Raw genomic sequence first — 13,571 nt, 5'->3', positions numbered from 1 at the left:
TCTCAGCAGAGTATTAAGTGCTTTTTAACAGGACAATTCTATTCCATTTAACCATACAAAATGTGTTTAATTTCAAAAATGGCCTCTAAAGGCCACCATCCCTAAATAACAGTTGATCACATTAAACAAAATTATGTATTGTTGAAAAATAGCTATAATAAAAGCTGAACTAAACTAAAACTAAAAAACCCTCGATCCCTCCAGATGTTTTCTGGATTGGGTCCCACACCGTTCTGTTATCTGTCTTTGTCCGGGCAGAGACCGTCTACTTTCTTCTTTTTCCTGCTTCTGCCTATGCCAACTGATCTCAAACAGGCGTGATATTGGGTCATTTACCTCTCTGTAAATGGGCTTCTCATTGAAGCCAGGAGCATGATGTAGGTATCCCCGAAGGCTTCACCCTTTTTTTTAACCCCCACCCCACCCCCTAAAAAAGGTAATTTTTACCTTACATAAAAAAGGTTGTCTATCTATGTAAAGTAAAAATTTTATTTTAGGTCCGCTTTAATGTAGAATTCAACGTTTATTTAAACGTCACATAGAGCCCTAGTGGAAGTGGTGCATTTAAACACTAAAATTTTGAGAAACTTTTGCTGTTTGTGTAGTTATCACCATATAAGGGTAACACATTTATATCACAGCAGATACATAACCTAATGGCCGAATGATCCCTGATTAGTATCAAGAATATTGTGTTCCAGACATGCATAGTAATGATATACTTTTCAAAGTGTCTTTTCCTTCCATTCCTCTGTATGTGCTCTCATGGGATGTCTTGGCCAAAAAACGGGTGTTTTCCACTAGAATTGTTTTTTTTATTTATTTCCTACTCAGCTTGTCAGTTTTACATTAGATTTTAAAGTTAGATTAAAAAAATACATTAGTCCTTCACGTTCAACCAAAAGTTTAAGTATTGTGTTTTAGTTTGGGCTCTCTCGGCCTAGGTCCTAGGTCAAATTAGAGGGGGCCAAAGTTGTCAGAACATTGCAGGACAACATGGTAATTAATACACAACTACATAATAGAAATTCTCTTACATATTACAGCAATGTCCAACCTCATCAGGTATTACACAGTAAAATGTCTCAGTTTTTGATAGAATTCTGGTAGAACCAAGACATACATCCATCTTCATCCATTTCATTACATCTTTATACAGGTTTGTATATTACAAGGCCATTCATTGCTAACACAGCAGATTTTCTGTTTTCAAGCAAGGCTGTAGTACAATAAAGGCCAGTGTGTTATAAGGTCTGGCTATGTCCAGTGTAATTACACAGCATGAATTGAGGTAGAAACCAGACATGCATTCAGAGGACTATTTATTATTAGCAAGGCCCATATACATTCAGTAGTATTAAAGAGTAGCATATTTTTTTTAATTTATTTTTGGAGACGTGTTGATAGTGGTACATATTATAGTAAGATCCAACTAAATCCACTACTTTTACATCATAGATTTTCACTTTATTTAAGCATAATTGTGGTAAAATTAGGATATGATCCCACAGTGGTCAATCAGGTGGAATTTGTACAATTATCACTAGTTTTAACATCAGTGAGTTTAAACAGCTAATAACAAAATGAATTCAGGCTGAAAAAAGTACGCAAGTTCTCCTGGCTAACAAAATGTAATCCCTGGCATAGTACTATTCATATCAGAAAAGATAGTGAGGATTATAGTGTTATACTCAAAAAATCAAATTGTCTCAATTTTTCAGACGCGTTTTGCCCAAAAAAATGGCTTCTTCAGGGGATATAGAGACTTGAATAATAATAAACTAAAAGGGCAAAGAGATAAAGTACAGTCTTACATAGTGTTTTTTTAAGATCACAAAAAGTCTAATGCACAAAAATATTAGCTTGTGGATGCGCTTGATAATGTCTGGAAGATTAGGGTTGCAGTCGTTTCTTGGGGCGGCCGGGGGACCAGGAGCAGGAAAACCCCCAGCAGGCAAACGTTGCTGGGGTGCAAATGGCAGGGGGCTTATTTTGTTGACAAATGTCTCCCAATGGGTTGTTCAATTTAATATCTATTTTTAGAAGTCTTCAGCATCTTTTTGGAGTGGGTGGTGAGGGATGTGTCTGGGTTGAGTTCTATTATACATTACTTGGATGATTTTTTGTGCGTTGGTCCCCCTGGCCCCAGGGTTTTGTGGAAATTTGCTGGGTACTTTGCAACAGGTGGCTGAGTCTTTTGGAGTTCCGTTGGCCGGGGAAAAGACTGAACTCCCTTGTACTGTTTTGTGTTTTTTGGGCATTCTTTTGGATTCTTCAGCTATGGAGTGTCAGTTGCCAGATGATAAGTTGGAAGGCTTGTGTATGGAGGTTCACAGGGCCCATGGTTTATGGAAAATTCAGTTACGGAATTTGAAATTGTTGTTGGGGAAGTTGAATTTTGCCTGCAATAGTATGCCGATGGGGTTGAGGGTTCAGTAGACGTTTGGCAGCAGCCACTGCTGGAGTGCGCTCCCTGGAGCATTTTGTGCAGTTGAACTGGGATTTGCGTAAGGACTTGAGTATACAATTTTTGGAAGCCCACAATGGTAGATCGCTGTGTATGTAGGAGTCTGTGTCTAGTGTGGGGTTGGACCTTTTCATGGATGCGGTGGGCGGTACGGGCTAGGGGGCTTATTGGGCTGGTCATTGGAGTGCTGAGCGATGGCCGACCTCATAGCTGGATTTTGCAAGAATTTAGTGCTGAGGGAGTTGTTTCGGTGGTGGTGGCTTTTGAGATATGGGGAAAAGAGCTGGGTAATCACAGGGTTTGTTTATTTTGTGATAATTTGGGGGTTGTGGGGGTGATTAATAGCAATACAGCTGATTCACTGCCGGTGGAGCTGCCGGTTTGCTGCGGTATCTTGTGCTGTTGTTTCTGGACCATAACCTTTATGTACGGGCTGTGCATGTGCCGGGGCAGGATATTAATGTGGCTGATTCTCTTTCTCGTTCCCAGTGGGAAAGGTTTTGAGAGCTGGCTCCAGAGGCAGATTGTCACAGAATACCTTGCCCACCAGGTCTGTGGATGATTAATTAGGAGTTCCAGCTGGCTTGATTCAGCAGTCAGTGGCGGCGGGAATGTGGAAGGCGTTTGTACATACATGGTGGGAATAGTTTGATTTTGTGCAGCAGGAGGGTAAGGGGCTTGACGTTCAACAGGGTCTGCCACTGATGTTGTTTTTGGCGGTTAATTTTTGTAATGGGGTTTCTGGGAGTGTGGTGTCTAATAAATTTGTTGCGTTGGCATTCTTGTTTAAAATGGGAGGGGGTGTGGATTATACAAAACATTTTCGGGTTCAACAGGCTTTGAAAGGGTATAAACGAGGTAGAGTGTGTAAGGATCCACGCAGGCCTGTCTCTTTTAAACTACTTTTGGAAGTATTGCTTTGTTTGAGAGTGGTGTGTGTGGATTCTTTTTAGTTAGTTTTGTTTTAGGCGGCCTTCACTGTTACCTTCTTTGTGGCATTATGGATTGGAGAAGTGGTCCGAGCAGGGCCCGCCTTGGCGGTTTGTTTCGGAAGGATGTTTGGGCATAAGAACATCAGGTAGGGATTTGAATACGGTGGTCAAAAACTGACCAGGTGGGTGGGGATGCCTGTTTGGTGCTGCAGGCTCTCCAGGGGTCTGAGGCCTGCCTGGTTCCAGCAGTGAGTTGGTACTTGGATGGGTGATTGCTGATGGACAGCCCTTTCTTTATTCATTGCAATGGGTCTTCATTGACACGTTTTCAATTTGAGGCTGTTTTTAAAAAATGTTTGATAGCAGATTTCCCAACATCGTCTTGTTATGGTCTGATATGGTGGCTCGGTTGACGTGGCAGTGTGTGCGGTCAGTGGAGCGTTCAAACAAAGCACATATTAAGATCAACAAAGCGGTGAGTAAATTTGTTTTGAGAATGGAGGGTTAGCAGTGTGATATAGGGATTTAGAGGGGGAGCCCCAATTGTTTTTATGAGGAGATGGGATACATTTAAATGCTGTGAGGACTGACGTTTGGTTCTTGAGTCTGCAAGAAGGTCTACAGTGAGGTTTTATGGTATGGAGGTGCGCTCAAGCATAAGGAGTCATGCTTGCGGCTTGGTGGAGGTTTTTGGGAGTTCATGATAGTGGGGTTGGATACATACAATCATGTGGGGGTGGGGAACCAATCAGGGTATGGATTTCCGGTATTGTTGGGCCTCATGGAACACTGGGTTGTAGTGAGGCCCAGCGGGATCAGTGGGATACCTGCGTGTTGTCCCTGAGCCGGTGTGGTAGTGGCTGGGGACCTATTGTGGTGGGCAGGAATCTTTTAAAAGATAAAAAAATCTTTTAAAAGATAAAAAATGTTTAAATAATGTTTTTTTACTTGTTAATAAAAGGCTGCTATGGCCAGTTATACCCAAGAAGACAGGTCTCCGTGTGGTTTTTCAATGGGTTTGAAGGGGTACCGAGACTGTCTGGTGGGGGCTGGCTGGCAGAGGTAAGCTGACTTTATTCCCCTTTACACTAGTCATGCAATAATCCTTTATGGTAACTGTTAACATAAGATGATTGCAAAAGAATGCAGAAAATTTTGTTTGGAGCAGAATATGTCAATTCAAGTCTAAAAGCTTCAGCAGTTACGCCTAGTTGCCCTTAATCTCTGGGTTGTATGAAATTATAGTACTACCGACTACCGGTTCAGAATTATAGTAATCTTGAAAAGTCTTCTTCTCTCCTTTTTTTTTCTTCTCCTTTTTGAGGTGCTGAAAAAAAAATAAACATTTGATTTATTTTGGAGTCAATTATACCTTTATGTGTTCCCTAACATTTTGGACTCAATAGAATGCACAATACATACATTTAGAAACTAGGAAAGAAGAGGCACCCTTTGAGAACACATTTAATGTTCCTGCCAACTAGGTACTGCTGCTTGTCCTGTTTTTATAGGATACACCTTATTCCCCTTTGTAAATGTATAAATATGCAGTGAGCTGGTACAACAAAAGAAGAGCATACTGCCTTTCCTATTTATCCTGGTAAATACAGTTTGTATATAGAAATGTACACCTACTTATACATGTACATAAAACATAGTTATATACACTGCATGTACATTATAAAAAATATAGGGATGTGGGACAAGTAAACCAAAGCCTTTACATACTCAACTTTTATTAGTTTACTGACTGCTAAGAATATAGGTTAGGTCAAAGTACCTATTTAAAACAACACATTTTGCTTGGAAAAGGATTTAGATAGAAAATGCGTGAATCAGCTTTTATAGAATAATTACACGGGGGAACAATTGTGAACAAACTTTTTGTTGACTTCAATTTTTAAGCCTATTTACACTAAAATAGCTATGCTGATTCTGAAAGTGCAGTTAGTTTTGTTCTATCAAGTCAGGTTTTTCTCTACGACTTATATTATTGTGATTATTGTTGGGTTGCGTATTTGTATAGGCTATTTATTTACATGCAAGACAGTGTGGTCAGAGTTTGTGCGCTGCTCTACATAGTGATTAAGCAAAACAAGTATTTACTTTCTTTCAGATCACGTCTGGCTCTGCTGTTTCTTGTCGTAAGTGCCTCAACAACCCTGATTCATTTTGTTATATCTGTGCCAGTTTCACCAATCCCAGTCAAAGGGCGAACTTCAGCGCATTTGTAGAGCAAGCCTGTTTGGCATATTTCAAAGGTAAACTTGGAGATCAAGATAAGTCTTGGGCCCCTCATAAGGTGTGCAAACAGTGTGTCGTGGTTTTAGAGGTGCCGGATGTGGACAAAGGGAGCACATGATAAGATGCCATACGTGATCTGAAAGAAAGTAAATACTTGTTTAAGTAGAAAAATAAATTTTGCATAAAGCCTTTAAGCCATATACCTATGGTTTGGCGAGAGCCAGAAGATCATTTCAGTGAAGTGTTTGAAATTAAAGAGGAGACTGCTCATAAGGGATTTGATCAGCATGAGTTGACAGATTTGGGACAATCGAAGAAGGCTTCAGAACTCCTAGCATCAAGACTGCATGAGAAAAACTTACTTGAAAAAGGAAAGAAGGTATCGTACTTTAGAACCAGGGAAATTGCATTTCTGCAGTACTTTAGAACTGACAGTGGCTTTGTGTATTGCCATAACATACCTGGTTTAATGGAGAAATTGGGAATTCCAATCTATGGCCTTTATTATGGATTTATTAAAGTTCTCCAGTGCTGGAGAGAATACACTTTCATCAGTAAAGCTGAGTAATCCAGCAAACCTGGAATGGATTTCCTAAAAGTTATTAGTTATTTGTTCGCAAATTTTTTCAATCCTGGACCAGATCCATTTCAGGTTTTCTGCATCACCCAGCTTCACTGATGAAAGTGTATGCTCTCCAGCTTTGGAGAACGTTAATAAATCAGGGCCTATAACTCAACTGAATAGCAACTATTCATCGATAGCTCAAAGCGGACTTAAAGTGTGTCCTCCTTCACAATGGCAATATATCTGGGTCAGTCCCAATTTGCCATTCAGTTTTTCATTGGGAAGAATATGCAGATATAAAGAGAGTCATTGAGTTGTTGCAATATTACCAACACAATTGGGTCATTTGTGCTGACCTTAAAATGGTATGCTTCCTTCTTGGTCAGCAACGCGGATACACCAAGTATCTGTAAGGAAGTTACCTGTCCTGCGAGCCTGTGGTGTCCCTGGGGATCCCAGCCGCAGAGGGAGACGCCGCTGCAGCAGGCAGCATGGCCGAGGCTGCTGCCCTGCTCGCAGTGTGTCTCTCTCTGCAGGCGGAGTGATCCGTCCCTGCCAAGCTACTGTTCGGCCAGGCGCCATCCCTTGCATCTCTATGGACGTGATTACAGAAAGTCCTGTTTTCAGCACTCCTTTGGATGTGCAAAGTAGGGCACATACCAGAGGTGCTGTGGGAAGAGGTGTGCGCGCAACCACGCGTGCCTCTTGTACCCCCCGAGGGCGTGGCACTCGGCTGCCTCGCCACGGGGCGGGACATAGTTAGTTTAAATTCCCAGGGGAACCTGTCCTGACCACCATTGCCCGCTATAAGCCCCTGTGAACACAGTGTGCTTGGGTGCGTCCTTTTGTTGGTTTATGTTAATCCGGTTTGTCATTTCCATAGCGACCTGGTCTGAAACCTGACTCTTGCCTGAACTCTGCCTGCCCTGACCTCGGATTGTTTGTGACCACTCTTGTCTGCTGCCTACCCTGACCTAGGATTGTTCCTGACCTGCCTTTGCCTTACCCTCCTGTACTACGCTTATCGGACTTAACCCATGTCTTGTTTTTTGACAATAATAAAACTTGATAAAAGGATATTTGCAGTTGGCTGTGGTTTGTGTGCCCAGGCGCATTACAGTATCTCTATTATATGTGCATGTGGGACAGGAAAGCTCGAGAGAGGCATTGGGTGGAAAGGAATTGGCCTCCAAGATCTGCCCTAAAACCAGGTGATCCAAACATTCTACATGAGCCACTTGTTAATAGAAAGAATATTATATTCCTGCCTCTGCACATGAAACTGGGTCTAATGAAACAGTTCATTAAAGCATTGCCAACTGAAGGGGACTTTCAAGTACCTCATTTTGGCATTTCCTAGCCTGGCATTTGCCAAGCCTTTCAGTTATTTTAACTATTATTATTAGCTGTACTATTATTGTGCTAAACACTGCAAATACACCCAAAGAAATATTAGAAAAACTTCAGTCTGAGCTTTCTTTCATTTATTTGACTTAGAAGTGATCTGCATGTCCAAATAAAAATTATAGACTTGCAAACGTCACATCAGATTAAATAGAACAGACACGCTGCTTGAATCCATTACGCTGTTCCTTACTCAGTGGTGTCTTCTGAGCCTTAAATTGGACGATTTACTGAAAAACAATGGCTAGAAAGGAATTAAAAGTCTTGAAAACTTCACAAAGATAAAACATAAAACTTTTCACTTGCTTATCATCTTTCTCAAAATGCAAGCAAGTCAAGGAAGATATAAGGCTCTAGGATTCTAAACTAATACCAGCATAAGATGCATGTACTTGCTGGCATATGTGGAAGACATTCAACACTATCAAGTTTCTTGTGATTTCCTTTATTAACTATAGGGTTTATTAAGGCAAAAATATATGTAAAATTCAGTAATCTATACCAACCAGACAGCAATAATTGTTCTCCCTGATAGCTGAAAACATTCTGAAAAATAAAAAATGTGTTATATGTCGCCACAAATGAAGAAATAAAGCCGCACTACAATTTGTTTGGCTCTGTAAAATGTGGTTCCATTGTTAGGGGTATATTTATTAAAAGTAAACCCACATACATTTACCATGCTTTAACCACCGTTCTCCAGCAAAATTTACCATCATTTAAATTGCAGCAATTATTCTGAAAAAAAAATCAATTTCTAATTCATTGGTTTGTTGTTCATTGATCTGAAGTGAGTGATGTGCAATCCCTTACCTTGCTGATTGCAGATGATAACGGTAGTGCAGGAGGAGTATCTGACTGGGAGAAAGCAAAAGATGGGTGCTGGGTTCTACCATCATTTTAATTTGTCATTTGATACTGCTAGAAATGGAGTACTATATTGAGAATAGGCTGGCCTTACCATTTATGCAGAAAAAAGCTTGTGGTAACAAGGGCTCCCAACTGTCCTAAATGTGAATGTTGGGTATGCTAACTAATGACAAATCTGCTCTGGTCTGCGAGATCTCTCTGCATGTTGTCATAAAAGAAGGAGGTATTTACTGTTAACAATTCGGAGATAATGGCTTAGCATTCTTAGCATTTTTTTATTATTAGCTATTTCTGTGAGGTACTTACCCCGCTGGTGATTCCGTGTCATCCTCGGCAACCCCAGGGATCGTGGGCAGTGTAGGGGAGGCCGCCACAGCAGGCAGCATGGCTGAGACCGCAGCTGCTTTGCTAGCAGCGTGTATCCCCTCTCTGGTAGAGGAAACTGTTTCGGCCGAACTACGGCCAAACGGCATCCCCAGCATCCCTGCAAATGTGGGCGGTGCTGCACACGTCCTCATTAGTATTGCACATTCCTGCGGACGTTCACAGCGCGGTCCAGGGGCCCTGCTGTAAGAGGCGCATACGCTACTATGTGCGCCTCTTGTACCCCCTGGGGATGGGGCATTCGGATGCCTCGCCATGGATTTTGGCGCATGGTGTATTTGGTTTTTTAATCTGAAGAAATATTGTTTATATTCGTCTTAGAGATGTGGCATTTTTATACAGGCTTGCTTATTTGGTCTATAAAAAAATCAGTATCGGTATTTAACCCTTTGAGTTTTAGACTGCCTACCTCAGTATAACAAAATTTAATTTTGGTGAATTCCTCTCCATTATCTCTTAGCATTTTGTACCACTTCGAGTCACACCTGTGTGGATTCAGAGGCATATTCATAAGCCATGGTTTATTGACATAATATTAGGTATACTACAGTTCTGCTTTTACAGGTAATCATCTGTTTCCTATTTCTATTTCCTACATTTGGTTAGGTCTATATAATTCATTTTTTATATTTTAAATCATTTTACAAACCATTCAGTATCTATAAAAGGCATTAAGTTGACATACTGTAATTAAAGTTCTTTTTTGGCTGTTTATCAATAATGGGAACTATGGAGTCTCTAAGGTCAGGAGAACCTGCTAAAAATTATTTTAGATTGTGCTGGCAGTTGATTGCCTAGAATCCAAATTTTGTTTCAAGATATTCAAATCCATATTTAAGATCATTTTTAAACTAGTGAAACTGAATGCCAACATGAATTTAAAATATGCAAAATCTTTTCTTCTATACCATTTCTCAACCAGTTTGTTTTTTAAAAGATCAGCTTGTACATAAAAACCCTTAGCGTTAGTACAGATATTCCCCTAAAAAAACATAAATAATAGAATATTTATATAGTAAATAGTTAAGAATAAGGTTCCTATTTTTAAAACATTCAGAATAAATTTCTGATTACAGTTCAGCTTTAAGTATACTCTTATTAAAGACAGAATACTCAACATTTCAGAATCATAAAGGTTATTAGGTTTATTTATGAAGGCAATTTCTAAAAGCAATCATGTTGATTTTTATAAATAAAAATATTACTCTTTCACATATAAAACCCATTTGTAGCTGTACTTATCTGTTACTGTGTGGCAACATGACTACTCATTGCTTTTAGGTTCAATCAAAACAGTAGTTTTTGATTTTGCTTGAAAATGTCATTTCAATTTCTAAGTTGGCTAAAGATTTTTAAAGAATGTGCAGGTATGATTTAGTGTGAGCAATATTATTTTCAGACAATATTTGAAACTTGCATGCTAAGATTGCCCAAGTATTCATTGCATTGTAGGAAATAGAAGTACATAATACCTGTGGTACTGGTTTATTTTTGGAGAAAACAATATTGATAGCTTCAAAACATTCCATACTGCCTGGAGTTTACAGCCCTGGCTTTTATCAAAAGGCAATTACTGTATTTAACATAATGTATTTATTTTCCCATTGAGAAGTAAATGTACATTGTGGCCATTATCAAACAAGCTATCAGATTGTAAATGAGCATCTCAAGTTCAACGAACATAGGGCTAATTATGTCCATTCTTAATGCAAGTAAATGTGAAATCGATATTTAACAAATCAGGTCCAGGTTGAAAAAACACTGTGATTGGGTTTACTTGATAAATATAGCTAGTATGTATAAAGCTACATTAGTTAATTTACCTTCAAACATATATACCTGCCAGTATATTATTTTTTGTTTTATTTTTTAATGCTAACAAATAATTGATTGATCATATTATTATGTCTATTGCAGGTAATGTGGTCACATGATACACCCCTGAAAAAGAATAGTCATATCTCTTTATTACTAACATGATAACTGTTTTTTGAGCCACAAAATGGGAAGCATTACCTGCTTCTATTCCGCCTTATTTTCCATCCTTGTTATCCAGTGCAGCAATGGTGTAACTTTGACAGGGCTGCATAGCAAAATCATTAAAGGGTCTCTTCGCTCTTCAACCTGCATCTAATAATCCATTACCCTACTGTCATTCTAAATTAACATCCCAAACCACATTTTGACAGAGGTGGTTATAGAGTATAAATGTTAATTTCAGCCAAAATTATTTGTTAAATGCTGTTGCTGTTTGGGTAAATTACTATACAACCAGAAGGGTCTGGTACTCAATGTTGGGAGATATAGAATTGCCTTTCTTTGTACTCTGATTTTGTGTGTAAGTTATTTTGTTGGGTTGCTTTTTATGTCAGAATTATCATCTTTTGTAATGCAGCTTATTATCATCATATGTTCCATATGATGAATTAGCTCCTGGGCCTGACGCTGTTATAAAAACACGCAAAAAAGGACAAATAAAGATAAAAGGTATACCATCATCTTAGATGATATATTTTAAGCGCAGGTTACACATAAGTATATGTATATACAGTATATGTAAAATTTTCTACATCACTATAGGCATAAGGCTTATGAAGACTAACAATAAACAAACCTGTCAAAAATAACAGCAATGAAAGCAGCAGTTTATTAATCCAGGTCACATTGCTGGTTTTCTTTTCCCTGCTGCATGGCCCTGATCTGTGGGTGGAACAAAGCGGTTACATGTTCTGGTGATTTTTTTGATATGTAACCAAGACAGGGGCAGATGACCTCGGCTTAGTAAGAAAAACAACATGTCACATCATGCTTTGCTGTTTTTCAAGTACTAGTTAAAGCTTTAAGTATTAAAAAAAAAAAACTTTGTTATATGCAAAACACAATCATTTGGAATTATAAAAATATTATCCTGATCTGCCCTAATATACCAACAGGGGTCAATGAAGGAGTTGCTAACAATCAACTAGCGAAAGATGTCCTATTCTGTCTTTGATGTGGCAGATGAAAAAAGCAGAACCAGACTTTCTGGAGAAAGAACTGGAACATACAGAAAGGCAAGGTCAGTCTGCAGATTGTTGTCACCAGAATTAAGAAGAGATTCGGCCTGATTTATCAAAGCTCTCCAAGGCTGGAGAGGATACACTTTCATAAGTAAATCTGGGTGATCCAGCAAACCTGGAATAGATCTGATCCAGCATTCAAAACATTTGCTAACAAATAGCAAATGACTTTTAAGAAATCCATTCCAGGTTTGCTGGATCACCCAGCTTCATTATGAAAGTGTATCCTCTCCAGCCTTGGAGAGTTTTTATAAATCAGGCCCATTACATCAATCTCCATTTCAGACCTAGTTCTAAAAAAATACAGCTTGTCAGCCAGTCAGTGGTTTGATCATCTGTCTTCAATGCTTTCTTAATCATTGACCCAAAATAAATATGCAGCTCATGTGTTCAGCCAATTGACACACAACTTGTTATCTGTGTGCATGTTTTGGCTGTGTTTGAAACACTGAAACCAAAAGATCATCTTTACTTCCAGGCAATTGCAGCTTAATGAATTCAGCAATGGCAGCTAACATTATCTTTCAGTGGCAAGTGAACTTTAAGAAGACAACTCCAGCTTCAATTCATTTTGCATGTAAGAGGTTGTTTGCCCTTCCCAATGTCTTTACTGTAGATTGACTGTAAACTAGCTATGCATGTTGAAATAGAAAAGCATTTCTGAGCAGAGGTGCAGAGGAATTTTTTTAATAGTAAAATGTTCACATATTCCAATAGTCAATACCAGTGGAAAAATACATATAAAATCTGAATACACTCTAAAATGTTTTTTTTACATAATATTGATATAAATGATTAGTCTAATTAAAACAATAACATTATTGTTGCAAAAGCACTTGCAAGTAATAAAAATGATGCTCTACAAATATGAGAATATGTTTGTAAACTATATTAGGAAATGTTGCACACAGAATCGGAAACTTTGTAAGTCTTTAAACAAGACAAATGAAATGTGATATTTGGTCACTGTGGGTTTGGTCATTGTATCTGAGCAAACAATTACTCAGTGCAGTACAGTGTATTCTCTCTGGGGTTTCCTGTGAATACAGGTTCTGAACTTGCAGGAAACAAAGATTCACTACATAGTCAAGGGGAGCTTTATCCTTGCTCGTGTACAGATACAAATCGATACAAATGGCAAAGCACAGCAGTGAACAAGCAGCTCCCTTGCCCTACTGACATTTACAATATTACTTTCATATCAGAAGTGAAAATAAAAAATAGGAAAGACAATTAAATGAACTCGTAAAATATCGTAAATAACAAATTTTACGATAAATAAAATTTATCGTAAAATACATAAACATTGTGTACCAAGCAACCCACACAATATGTAAGCATTATAAATTTGCATGCCCATCAATTCTTGATAATATGTTATGCATCTCATTTGTGATGGCTACATTTTATTTTACATCAATATTGTCTAACCAACACAACAATGTTCTACCAACATACATATACTTTTAAATTCACTGGCTTCATTATTCAATAAAACCAAAAAGTTTTTTTGGGGAAGACTTGTTACTGAAATTGTTTGCAGGCCCTGCAGGGCCCAGATCCCACGTTTCGAAGCAAAATAATTGCATTGTATGTTTTTCTTCTCTTAAGCTACATACACACTTCCAATTATTATCGTTGGAAAA

The 13,571-nt window shown here is 38.6% G+C and overlaps 1 long non-coding RNA gene across 2 annotated transcripts in view; it reads right to left on the bottom strand.

The window, feature by feature from the left end:
- Window positions 1-1,964: 1,964 nt before the first annotated feature.
- LOC140330016 (uncharacterized) overlaps window positions 1,965-13,571 on the bottom strand; it is a 46,593-nt gene continuing 34,986 nt past the window's right edge. For both annotated transcript variants that reach the window (XR_011920565.1, XR_011920564.1), the window contains exon 3: window positions 1,965-4,726. This is a non-coding gene — a long non-coding RNA (uncharacterized lncRNA). The remainder of the gene's footprint in view (window positions 4,727-13,571) is intronic.

Source organism: Pyxicephalus adspersus, chromosome 4, assembly GCF_032062135.1.
Source record: "Pyxicephalus adspersus chromosome 4, UCB_Pads_2.0, whole genome shotgun sequence".
NCBI lineage: Eukaryota > Metazoa > Chordata > Amphibia > Anura > Pyxicephalidae > Pyxicephalus > Pyxicephalus adspersus.
This window is presented reverse-complemented; position numbering and strand designations above follow the sequence as displayed.